Consider the following 11,654-nt stretch of genomic DNA (forward strand, 5'->3'; position numbering starts at 1 on the left):
GCTGCCTGCCCGACCGGCCGCGCCGCGCCTCGGGGCGGGGTTAAGCCTCATTACACGGGATTTAACGTGGCCCGGAGGCCGGGAGGGACTCCGGCTCCGAAGGGGAGCGGGGGGAGAGGCGGAGGCGCGGCCGTGAGGCCGAAATAAAGTCCGGCCCCGGGCTTTCCCCCCGGGCACCGCCCTGAGGGCAGCCCTCGAGGCGCCCTGCCCGTTAACCCCCCGCCCTCTTTCCGCCCGCAGCCAACGCGGGGCCCCCGGCCGGGCCTCCCCGCTCCGGTCCTCCTTCGGGCCACTTTGTCCCACGCGTGCGGAGAGCGGCGGGCAGAGCGCGACTGCTGGGGTCGTGAGGTGGGGCGTGCGGGCAGAGCTGAGCTCCGCTCGGGTAACAAGTTCGGCGGACTCCGGAAATGGTGGGGAAGGATAGCGGCAGGGCTGTAGGGAACGCGCATGAAGCTGCGAGAGCCCTTCCCTGGGTTTTTCGACCCTCTGTCGTGTCGGGTTTGCTCTCTGTGTGATACCCCGGTTGATAGCACAGCGTAAGGAAGCACGCAGGTACAGCAGCAAAGGAGGAGATGACTTTAAGTCATGCTTTTTTGACGTAAAACCAAACACACGGCAATCCAGACCTTATTCTGTGCTTCCTCACCAAAATTCTCACTTGTCGGCTTCAGGAATACCAAATGAAAAATGACGTGCTGTGGCAAACACAGCTTTTGCTGGCCTGTTTTCCTGGGAACTGTTTCATAACAAAAAGTCTTTGTTGTTTCAATCCCTGGGTAATTAAATGAGATCTTTGTGATACTGTCATGCATATGTGTGGAGATAAAGGTGGTAGAGTTATCTTGGTCTATATGTAGATGCACATATGAAACCATCCCATTTCTCAGCTGGGCTGTTGCTGTGACTCCTTGGCCCTGTTGCTGAAAATGGGTTACTTTCTGCCAACTGAAAAAATACGCTCTGAGCTCAGTGTCTGTATGACAAAGTCTTTAAATTACACAGAGGTGTGCCTCTCATTGGCTTCAGATACGGGAGCTTAGATGGTTACACATACCTAACGCATAAGAAAGTACCTCTGAATTTTGGTAATTTAGGTAAGTTAGCCTAATGTAGCTGAAAACATTTAATTCTACACCAGCCCACGCCTGGCTGGAAGGGAAGGGTTGGGAGCAAGAAGGAAAGGGCCACAGTCTCTGCACAGCAGGAGCATCGGTGTGGCATTTGCAGGAGTCACCAGGTTGCCATCTGCTCTGGTAAAAAAAAAATGGCCATCCCCTGAAGTGGTGTCTGTGCCTGTGCGGATCTGCTGCACATGCGCGGCGGCTCCAATGAGTCCAGGATGTGTCAGAGCTGCTATGCATGTGCAAATTGATTTGAGCTTGGACACGTGAGCGTGCTGTGGGCTCACATCCACTGCTAGGTGTGTGAGGAATGACTGCCACAGCCCGCAGCTGAAATACGTGCAGTCGCCACATACACTTGGTTCATCTATTGCTGCCACGCAGATGTTGTTTAGGGCCTGTAGATCAACGTGAGCGGTTGAGCTTTGGACAGTCTTTTTTTTGTTTTTTTTTCTTTTTTTGCAACAGCAGATGTATGTTTAACAGTGTTGACCTTTTTCTCCATTGTTTCTTATATTAATTATGTTTCTACGTAGCTGTCACAACACCAAATCCTTGTGGAGGCAGGACCAAGCCAGCTTTGGCGTTGCCTGGTCTGGGACGAGAGTACCTTAAGGGGCTGCTGTCCATTAGTTACACTCCATTATCTCGTGGCGTGTCAGGACAAAGCTGGGCAGGTCTGCTCTGTGAGCTGCTGCTGCCATTGCTGTGGCAATCTAAGGTGTGAAGGAGTGAAAGAGCGCTGAGAGCGGGAGCCGGAGGTGGAATTGTAGCTCTGTGTTTGCAGCATTATTTATGGCAGGGGGACAGGCTGGGAGAAGTGGTGTCACCAAACGTAAATCCATGATAGGAGTGCTTTGTTGATTAAGGACATTTGAACGGCTTTGTCAGGAAAAATGTTAAGTTTATATCACGCTACCAGCTATAATAAATTATCTCTGCCTGGAAAATAGACATCTTTATAACAAAGGCATAATACTAAATGAACGTGTCCTCTGATTTACTGAATGCAAAGAGATCTTCCAGCTCACTGTGAACTAACTCAGATGAAACTGACATTTCTTTTCTCTTTTTTTTTCTTTTAAGGGCAGGCAGCTTCAAAACTTTCAACTGCAATTTTACCTTCTGTTCTTCCTGAAATAAGCATTTCTGTGTTCGTGGCATTGTTCCTAAAATATAAGTGAGACCCTGGCGGTACTGATTAAACGAGGCATGTTTGCAGTTCTGACTGCAGGGCATCTTCAGTTGTCCCAGTGTGCTCAATGAGAAACAGTGATGTTTTCATTTGTAATAATAGAACAAGTTGAAGACGGCACATTGCATTAAACCATCTAGTTAAGGAGAAGGATCTTGGTTTGGAAATCACTGAAGGAAAGTGACAACTGCCATGTAAATATGCTTGTTATGTAAATACCAGACACACTACTGTACAGCTAAAAGAGTCTATGTAACAAGTAGTGAGAAATAAGATCACTCTGGATTCTATCTGGAATGGGATCCAGACACTTTTATGTCATTAATTCCAAATTCTGACAGTTTAATGATTGTTCAGTTGTGCACCATAGTCAACATCAGCTGACTGCAAGGTACTGCTCGGAAAGCTGGTGAGTCTGCTGCCAGATCCATGGTGTGACAGTGGAAAGGTGCAGTGTGTAAAGCCATGTTAAAGTGTAAGCTCCCCATCCCTTGCCTGCTTTAACATGATTAGTTTAGTGTGTGTTAAAGGCAGGCAGCCTTGCCTGCGCTGTGATGCATGTGCTATCATCACACCTTTACACCTTAGTCTCGCCAAAGCCTGAGGCTTTTTCATCATATTAAGCTACTTTGACTGGGCTAAACGTAACTGAGAAACACACCCATTTCATCCATTAAGATGGGGCCAAAAATGCTAAGTGCTTAAGATGCAAGCCCTCAGGGCTTGCCTATATATCGAGTTATTACACGTGGAGACTTTTATCTTCATTAGAAAATGTTCTTTTTGTGCATGCCAAAGTGTGAGTTTAAAAGTGGTGGTTATTCTCTAACCCTCGTGCAGGGCTCACTCATTCTGCAACTTCTGGCTTTTTTCAGATTAACTTCTTCCAAGTAATTTAAATTAAGTCAAAAAAGGTGCTCATATCAGATGAAGTTTGCATACAAGGAGTCACACTTGCCTACGCTGCAGTGGTAGTAGCTGACTGCATAAATAACTTCACTGAAGACCACTGCGTCCTGATGAAAGTTTGTTCTGTGCTTAAGGGTTTGCAGAAATGTGTAAATTTTTCCTGAACTTGCAGTTTCTATCATTTGTTTTTGTAATGTAACGATGGACTGTGCCACGTTATGTGGCATTTTGTTATTTGGAGTTTCTTAATCATCCACAAGTTACTTACGAACTTCAGTCTGTTCCATCTTTGCTGTTTGTCTGATTGGTGGCAACGCATGCGTTGCTTACAACTTCATTAAACTAAAATTTTATAACCATTAATGCTCTGAATTTTAGTTTTGTCATATCTATGGTGGTGGGCGGTCAAGAGGGAAACTTGTGGGAAATATTACTCGTTGTATGAGTCTGGTTTTTTAATCCAGAAGTGCAGATTGCCAATGGTTTGAGTAAAATCCAATTAGCAGCTGAAAGCAGGACATCCCTTGGGTTGAATGCTGGCAGCATCACAGGTACGTGCAGGCCAGGAAAAGCTCGTAGCCAGTAGCAAGCACACAGGGCAGGAGCACAGTGTGTGCACCTGTGAGGAAAGGCACAGAGCGATCGGTGTGAGGGCAGCATTTTGCCATGCAGAAGATTAAATAAATATCTGAGCAGTTTGCTGTTTGCTGCTTTACACTCAGGTTACTTAACAGAAACAAGAACCTGGCCACGAAACAGGGGAAATGATTTGTTTTTGTGACTAGAGCTGTCTCTGTTCTGTTTCACGCAAGCCCAAGTGCCTGCAGTCGTGGTTCCTGATATGAGATCTGGAGTGCTGGGACATTAGGAATTTGGATGTTGATAGTAGGGCCAACCTCGTCCTATATCACCAGTTTTGTTGGGAAATAATCTCCGTCCCTTACCTTTAAAGGAACTATAATGTGGGAGGGACAGGTGCCTAGAATTGAATATGAGAGAATGCTGGGAGCCCAGTCCCATTTGCAGCTGTTTACTTTGAGAAAGCTGTGTGTCTGAGTAAGACCAGCAGAATTTGGCCTTTGATTTTTGGAGTTAATTGCAACCAGTTTATGGGAACATGTCACCTACGTGAGGTCGAGCCAGAATTCATTCATCTACTTCCTTTAATATCTAATGTTTTAAACTAGCTGCCTACATACCAATATAGAAACAACAGCAGAATCTCCCCCATCAAAACTACACTGAGGTTCTAAATTACATATATAATAAAGACACTGCATGCATTTTCTGGCTGAGAACAAAGTTGTTATGTTTCAGCCCGTAGCAAAAATTTTCCCCAAGCCATAGCCCCTCCACAAAAACACACATTTTAATGAAAGTCCCGACACCACCTTAATTACAGTGCAGCAAACGTTACCACCATAATCCATTTCCTCCTTAGGCAAAGAGAGCATCCCTAGGGGCCTGGCTGCCTTTCTTTACTAGTGACCAGTTTTTCAGAAACTGCCTTTTCCCGAGTGCTTTGTTTTGTTTTGTTCTTATTTATTTAACCTCTAATGCACTGCTGTGAGGGAGATGAGTGGGGGAGTGCTAATGCTTGTCTTCTCATGCTCCTTGCAGCCCTCCTGGTGCTCCCTGCAGCTCTGGGCCTGGAGAAGGGGAAGATGTCCCCCGCACAGCCTGGTTTTCAGCATCCCCATATCCTCTTTCCCTTTTTGAAGCCAGAACTTCAGGGTCAGACCCTTTGTACATCATCAATTTCATCCTTACTCTTTCCAGCAGCCCCTGAGCTCGCTGCTTTGTATATGCTAGTGTCCAGAAACAACTCCTGCTTTCCTGGTCTGCTGAACTTCTAAGCGAGCCTTGTTTTGGATCCAGTAATACAAGGGGAAGCTGCTCTGCCAGTGGCAGCCCTAATCCAAGTGGGTAAAAAAGGCTCTTTAAAAACAAAAAGGGCTGTAGGCTTGCTTGAGCAGCCTGCAGCATGCCCAGCAGTAATGCCTTCGTTTAGAGCAGCCTTGCAGTGTCTCCAGGCTTTCACAGTATTTGAGTGGGTAAGTAAAATGTGATTAGTTTCTCAGTAATGTATTGATTCAGTGAGTAGATTTTTGTATGTGGGCTTGGTTATTGATTGGGCAAATTTGCAAGGATGTTTGAAGCCTGAATCTTTTCCTACCAGAAATATGGTGAGATAGACATATATATATGTATATATGCATATATATATATAGGTAAACAAGGGGATACTAGTGGTTCTTTATTTCTCCTGCCTTCCTTAAGTCAAAGTAACAAATCAGTATGATCAAAAGAGCTAGAATAATCAATCTGTCCTTACAAAATTGATCTGAGAGCCCTAATTAAAACTATAGAGAAATTAAATGTAAGGTTTCTTGTTCTCTCTGCAACATTGTCAAGCACAGTACAGTCTTGTATTATGGAACTCATACAGTTCTGATGTACAGAGTAAAATTTTGAAGGTGAAATCCTTTACCTACAAATGTACCAAGGCCACGTATCTGCTGGGAGGACATTTCTGTTATTCTGTTCCCTTCTCACATGGCGTTAATCACCATGGTATCTTACAGCTTTAGAAAAATATAGTGCACCATATGTGATAAATCATTAATATCTTTAAGAATGAAGATGCTAGATAAAAATATTCGTCACAAATCTAATGCTGAAGATGTGCATCTATGGCCATACCCATACATGCAGCCTGAGTGAAATAAGTGAATGTACTGAATACCAGAGTTGGGGTCAAAGTCTTTCTTTGGGTGCATGCAGTCACTCAATGTATAGAGTTTAAATGGCATATTCACTCCTTTCTTCTCTAACCCATGCTATAGTTCACTAAAGCAAAGGGAGTATGTGCAAACCACATCCCTGTACCCTATGCTGCACCACAGAGGAGTGCCTGCTTTGCAGTGGCCAAGGTCAGCAGTCAAAAGAAAAGAACTTGCTGATAAATGCAGAGGAAGCTTTTGCATTTATTGTGTAATGCTCACGTAGTTAAAATCCAAACATTATGCAAAATGAGGGGCTGTACTTCAGTTGGAAGGAATGCACTAGAGTGGTTATCCTCTCAAATGGTAATCTCACACATTTTTGCATGTTTTTCATTTTCCACTTAGTTTCATTCAGATCTGTTTCCTATTTATACTGTAAGTGTCAACACATAAATAATTTTCTCTGTTATATCCCTTGCTACTAAATTATTTTTCTTGATGGAACAGCAAAAGTAATTATATTTATAAATGGAATGTCTGTTTTGCCTAAGTACCACATCTAATTCCCTTCTGTAAGAGGGATTTCTATAATTCCTCCAAAAATGTCTTGGCAAAGACCAACCCACCAGTCGGTAGCACGGACCCAGCCTTTATGGACAGAACTCAGGGTTCCCATTCCTTTGGCCAGCAGGCAGGAGGGCACCGTAGAAAAGAATGCCCTGGTTTGCCTGAGAGAATGGTGCTGATGTTAACTATGTGCAGTTATTAAGCAGCCTAGCACTGAGAGTTGCTTGCCACCTGTGGGTTTCGCTGTTCAGCACAGGATTATTTTGGCAACTGAAGCATTCTTCATTGTGGATGGCTGTGGGAAGATATTAATCCTGCTCTTTGAGTAAGATACACTCACTGATCTAATAGATCTGTCCCACTTCTACTGTATGATATTGTGAAAGGAAATCAAACAAGTCCCAAGTAAAAGGATGAGTAATCTCGCGTCCTTATCTGCTTTCTGCATTCTTTTTCAGCTCTTTTCTGCAGACAAGCTGAGATGTCCCTTGCTTTACAGGAGTAGAATGGAGGGAGATCTGTTGTGAATTCTGCATTAAGAACAGTTCCGTTTTATATCTCTGGGTGCTCCTTTAGAAAACCTGAGTCAGAATCATTGTATGGGGATGGTGAATCCTGGCCATGAGTAGTTCACAGCCTGCTCACTGGTGGAACAGAGACAGGCCTCACAGAACTTATCTGCATTGCAGGAGAATAAAAGCATCATTTTCTTACTGGGTTCTCCAAATCTAGTGAATATTCCTGTACATTGTTTTCTTTATTATTATCTCAGAATGTGCTTTCAGTAAGGGTGTGTCCAGGGTATTTATCAAGCAGTCAGACGTGCTGTTCCTACAGATGTGGCAAACTTGAAGAAGGTTTTACTGGAGGGCTGAAAACCAGTGCCTTGTGTGGTTTGGGAGCTGCAAATGCAGGGATCTCTGTGACATGCCTGATGTGAGGTAGGAGGTCCTTGGATGGTGGAAAGAGTGCCTAAACCTCTCATCTTGTGGACCCTGCAGCAGGGCTGGCATTTCCATGGGTACCAGTTCCTCATCTGCCAGAGCTTCCAGCACCCAGCTCTCACTAAAACCACAGTGCGATCAGAAGATGGCACATGCTGCTCCTGAAGCTCAGCAACTCCTGGGTTGGTATCTTTGACATACAGCAGTTCAAACTAGCAGGGTAGGTGCTTTGAACCAGCTAGCAGCATCGTCCCAGCAGTGTGAGCCCAGATCCATCAGGCTGGGTGTGCTGCTGGTGCTTTGCCCCAGTGCTCCGTGGCCATGCTGCTGCCCTCCCCCTGTGTCTGGCTTTGCTGCTCCGAAGCTGTGTGTGAGTGAGTTGCAGGCTCTGAAGGGCAGAGAAACCGAGGTCCCTTTCCCACTTGATGGTACATTTAATCAGAGGCATCTCACAAGATTTGGACTGTAGTATTTCCTCCTCCCTGTGTACTCTTGCTAAGTGTTCATGTTTATTCAAGATGTAACTTTATGAGTGGTTTTCCTTTATCTCAGTAATTCACATACGCAGTACAAATTCTGTCTGTCTCCTCAGCTTTTGCATTCAGCTGCTTTGACTGATCTAGCACTGCTGATTTACCAGCTTGTCTGAAAAGAAGGAAGATTGATGTTGGCTCAAGTAAAATACTGAGATGCCTATGGAGTTTTCTTGCCCTAGATTTTTGGATTGCTATTTATTTTAAATGTAGGCAGAACTCTGACTTTAGATTTTCAGGAATGTTTGCCTTATGTCAGTGTTTCTAATTCTTTGAGTCAAGTCATTGTGGTTAGCCAATCTTGTTTTCTGTCTCTGTGGTAAGATTTTAAATCCAGAGGGCTAACCTCAATGCTCCCCCAAGAAAGGAGTCGTGATGACGATGCATTTCCTTCTTTGACCTCTGCAGTAGGGCTTTGCAGAAAGAATCTGTCAAATTAGGCTGAGCGCCAAGTCATCTGCATGAGGATGAAAGGATCAAACCCTGCTCCTGTAGCAATATATGAAGCAAAAATATACTGGAACATTTTTAAAGCTAATTTATCTTTAAAGACTGCTTTTTACTAAATGTAGAGTATGAACTGTAAGATTCTGTTGTGCTTGTGAGCATCACATGGCTCTGTGGCACTTCAGAGCAAACTTGAGGCAATTGGGATCTCTGAATTCTGCATTTCTCTGCATATATACCTACCTTGAAGTTCCTGACTTGGTAATGTTTTGAGGGAATAAATATGATATAAGTAAATATGAGCAGTGTCCCACAGGGGTTGGCCTTGGGACCGGTGCTTTTCAACATCTTCAGCAGTGACACAGACAATGGCATCGAGTGAACCCTCAGCAAGTTTGCGGATGACTCCAAGCTGAGCAGTGCAGTCAATACCTTGGAAGGAAAGGAAGTCATCCAGAGGGACCTGGACAGGCTGGAGAACTGGGGCCACGAAAACCTAATACGGTTCAGTAAGGCCAAGTGCAAGGTGCTGTACTCGGGTCGGGGCAATCCCAGATATCTGTACAAGCTGGGGGAAGATCTCCTTGAGAGCAGCCCTATGGGAAGGACTTGGGAGTCCTGGTAGACAAGAAGCTGTACATGGACCAGCAGTGTTTGCTTGCAGCCCGGAAGGCCAACTGTGTTCTGGGCTGCATTAAAAAAGGGAGAGGGAGATGATCATCCCCCTCTACTCGGCTCTTGTGAGGCCCCATCTGCAGTACTGCCTCCAGGCCCGGGGACCCCAGTACAGGAATGACGTGGAGCTCTTGGAGAGGATCCAGAGCAGGCCCACTAAGATGATCAGAGGGCTGAACGGTGAGAAGTGGGTGAAAAGTGGGCTCCAAAGCTCCCTGCAGAGAGCTGGGTGAGCCAGGCCTGTGCTGATGTGGTGACACGGACAGACGCGGACTCTCTGCACTTCCTCCTTGTTAGCAACGTAATCACACATGATCTAAAGAACTAGATGGATTGGAGCCTGTTTAATGAGCGGACGATAGGAGGACTGCTGGGTACATGATGCCCTCTGACTGGAAAATGTCAAACTCTCAAAGTCAAATCAAAATAAAAATGTCATTTGGAAGCTCACTTTAATAGTGAAGGAACAGACGACCACTTTGTCACCAATGCCATTTTGGCATTACTTAAGACAGACCTGAATTCTGGATCTGGCCGGTCTGTTGATCTATGTTCATAATGATCCTTTAATTACTTGGCTTAATTATAGCTAATTTATTCTAGTGACAAGTTTACCTATATGTAGATTTCTAGGTTTTTATGTTATTCTTCACTGAGATAATTTTGAGGCATAAAAGGTACAGCAAGCCATGCTTTCTAAGCACCCACTTAGAAGTCACAAAGAATGCTGACCTTTACAGGTAAATTTTCAATAACATGTTCTTCGATCAGGCAGTAAATACTATAGCCGTGAGAAATATCCTGCATTCTTCACACACACACACAGCAGGGGACTGGAATCCCTCTCGACACCGTTTCAGCTGTGCACTCATGACCTGTGCTTCCACAATACCTCTTGGCTGTGATTTCAGTGCTGGGTGTACCATCGGTGTACACCTACCTTTTCATGTCAGCTGTGATAGAAAGATGCAGTTAGCAGATGGCGTCAGGTATTCATGCAGAAGTGACCTTTTAATGTCACGCACAGGTGTATGAAGAAAGAACTGCCACTGAAAACTTCTGATTAAAGATAAAAGTAGACAGCCTATAAAAACATTAAGATAAAAAGTAAAGCCATGTGCCCTGAGTTTCCCCTGCTATCCCACCTCCTACTCTAAATTGATGTTGTCAGCACTCATGATTTTATCTCCAATCTTGTGATGTTTGATGTTTCACTTACACTCCAGCTACTAGAGCTGTGTAATGAGGTTAGAAGCCCAGCTTTCCTTTTTCTTTAAATTAAAGTCAGTTTCTAGTCCTAATGGTTAGTGTATAAAGCTTGCAAATGTGACCCAGGTGCACCCTAACAGCTCAAAATCCAGGAAGCAAAGTAAAGAATCTCCACGTTTATCATTTTACAGACAGACTTATCATTTTGAGGGCCAAATGATAGTTTTTGAACATTTGGAGATGGCAATAGAGCTCAAAAAAGAAAAAAAAGTATCTGAATAAAGTCCCACAACATGTTGCATCTTCCAGAGAAGCGTAGAAGTCATTATATCCAGGGTGAAAATTCTTTTATCAGACATATGTGTTTTCTGATTTACTTTGGTATGCAGCATACCTGGGTTCAGCCCCACACTGCCTGGGCTGGAGGTTGTATTTAATAATGCTTAGTGCAGTGGTCCAGCAAGAAATTAGAAACAGCCCACCTTGCCAGTCCTGAAACAAAGGAGCACACACCAACCAACCAAATGGGAACGTGTAAACGCAATGTCTAAAATGCTTGGGTTGGCTTAAGAAGCTCCAGAAGTACCAAGCACAGGTTTTAATGTACAGATCAGAAGTATTCAGCTGGTTTTATTGGTTTTTTTTTGTTTGTTTGTTTTTTTCAAACCATGCTCCCAGCAGCAACAACCAGACTTGAAGAAAGCACAATGCTTAAATGGAGCTCCAAGTTAATGGGGTTAATGGTGACTTGACAATGTGTCACTAAAAATGGGAATTAAATCTAGAACTGGGGAGGTATGCAAAGCACTGAGTGCAGCTGGAATGCTGTAAGGGCACATTGGCCAGAAGTTCTCTGTGTCCTCAGATGGGTGGTCCTAAAAGTTCCCCACAGCTTGCTCTAAATTATTGTGCAGTTCATTATGGAAGTGAAAAAATTACAGATAAGTTTTAGGCTTTGTGGTGAAGTGTACTTGTCAATAAAAGCTGGAGGACTCTGAGACTCAGTGTCTACATTAGTAAGTAGAATATGTGGGAATATTGTTTCACCAGTATAAACACATATGACAAACTACAATTTTGTACAATTACAAATTACAATAAAGTAATATATTAAAATAAGTAGTGTGTAATTCCGAACTAAACAAACTCACGTGAACCTATACTGACTGTGATTAATTTTGATCTTGAATTCAGAAGAAAGCTGAAGAAACCATTTCTGAATCTCAATCACTTTGCTGAGACCAAAGAGCATGTATGTTTTGGGGCAAATTAATTTGTTTAGCATCGTGACCCACTTTATTTAAGGCTGTAGGTTAGATCTTTTATCG

At 44.0% G+C, this 11,654-nt stretch overlaps 1 long non-coding RNA gene across 1 annotated transcript; it reads left to right on the forward strand.

Annotated features, from left to right (window-relative positions):
- Window positions 1-10: 10 nt before the first annotated feature.
- LOC116216732 lies at window positions 11-3,588 on the forward strand. Its single transcript, XR_004160054.1, has 2 exons — window positions 11-348; window positions 2,208-3,588. It is a non-coding gene; the product is annotated as an uncharacterized LOC116216732 (long non-coding RNA).
- The last annotated feature ends 8,066 nt before the right edge of the window (window positions 3,589-11,654 follow it).

This window comes from Meleagris gallopavo, chromosome 6 (genome assembly GCF_000146605.3).
Source record: "Meleagris gallopavo isolate NT-WF06-2002-E0010 breed Aviagen turkey brand Nicholas breeding stock chromosome 6, Turkey_5.1, whole genome shotgun sequence".
In the NCBI taxonomy this organism is placed as follows: Eukaryota; Metazoa; Chordata; class Aves; order Galliformes; family Phasianidae; genus Meleagris; species Meleagris gallopavo.